The 1177-nt window shown below is 44.4% G+C and overlaps 2 protein-coding genes across 2 annotated transcripts in view; one reads left to right on the top strand and one right to left on the bottom strand.

Moving 5' to 3' along the window:
* Positions 1–1177, top strand: part of LOC117181674 — a 127972-nt gene that overhangs the window by 35285 nt on the left and 91510 nt on the right. The window lies entirely within an intron of this gene.
* Positions 1–1177, bottom strand: part of LOC117181673 (transmembrane inner ear expressed protein) — a 269684-nt gene that overhangs the window by 178123 nt on the left and 90384 nt on the right. The gene's annotated exons all lie outside the window — the stretch shown is intronic.

The following is a 1177-nucleotide window of genomic DNA, read 5'->3' as shown; positions in this document are numbered from 1 at the left end:
CGTGCACCCTAAGAACACGAAGCGACCCAAGGACAACCGCCTTCTGCATTTTTCCCGCAAGTGTTCTAGCATATTGTTGACACACAGGGATGCTTTTTAGGCCATTAGCAAGTGAAAGCTTGACACCTCCAAGAGCGCCGATGATAAGAACGAACAGTTTAACAGAATATTCCGGGTACAATCGTTGCAACTCCCTTATAAGGTCTCGATACCTCTCTTTCTTTTCATTCTCCTTGGCTATGATGTTTTTGTCAGCTGGTGCCGAAAATTCGATAACGAACATGGTTCGCTTCTCGAAGTCAAGAAGAACCATGTCAGGCCTCGAGTGAGTAACATAAACAATTGTCGAGAATATAAAGTTCCAGTATATGCGGTACTTCCCATTCTCGACAATTGACTCAATTCCACTAGGAGCATTTAGAGGAGCGATATTACGGTGAATGCCGTAGGAGTGACAGAGATGGTAATAAAGCACTTTTAGTGCCGGATTGTGCCTTTGAATGTAGGTCGTTCCCGCGTGAGTTAAACAACTAGATAGTATGTGTGCTAAATGCTCGATGTGTATGGCACGCCCTGCAGCTATCATCGGGAATGTCTCGGCTCAAAATGTGGCGACGGTATGTTAAGGTGAAAATGACACCGTCTTGGCATGCAAAAATGAAACCCTCTGTACCAGACTGCAATCCGGGCGATTTAAGGAAAGCAAGCGTCAGCTCACAAGACATTGACTGATCCTTCACATTTCTGTGGAAGATACCGTGCATCCTCTTATCGAGGAGCTGTTCACGAAAGTTTTTCTCTTGTGCTTTCTTCATCCGGGCTTTCAGGAGTGAATACTCGAGATAGATAAGATTTGATGAATTTTGCTCACCCCTTATACTGAAGTCAAGTCCGAGTGTTTCAGCAGCCTCCTCCGCTGCTTTGTACAGAAATGCTCCTTTGCCCACTTCTTCGTGATTCCTGACAATTTTAAGAAGAGGGTCTTTTCCATTTGCAACTCTATGTGCTGTACCCAGAATAATCCTGTTGCGAAGACATTCAAGACTCAATATTCCGCGACCCCCTTGACGGCGTGAGATGTACGAGGGTGGATTGATAAGTTTCCGGCCTGACCAAGAAAAACAACGTTTTTAAGAATTTTTTTTTTATTTCTCAACATAATCTCCTCCAAGGCTGA

This window comes from Belonocnema kinseyi, chromosome 10, assembly GCF_010883055.1.
Source record: "Belonocnema kinseyi isolate 2016_QV_RU_SX_M_011 chromosome 10, B_treatae_v1, whole genome shotgun sequence".
Taxonomy (NCBI): Eukaryota; Metazoa; Arthropoda; class Insecta; order Hymenoptera; family Cynipidae; genus Belonocnema; species Belonocnema kinseyi.
The sequence above is the reverse complement of the archived record's forward strand: the minus strand, read 5'-3'. Positions and strand labels throughout refer to the sequence as shown.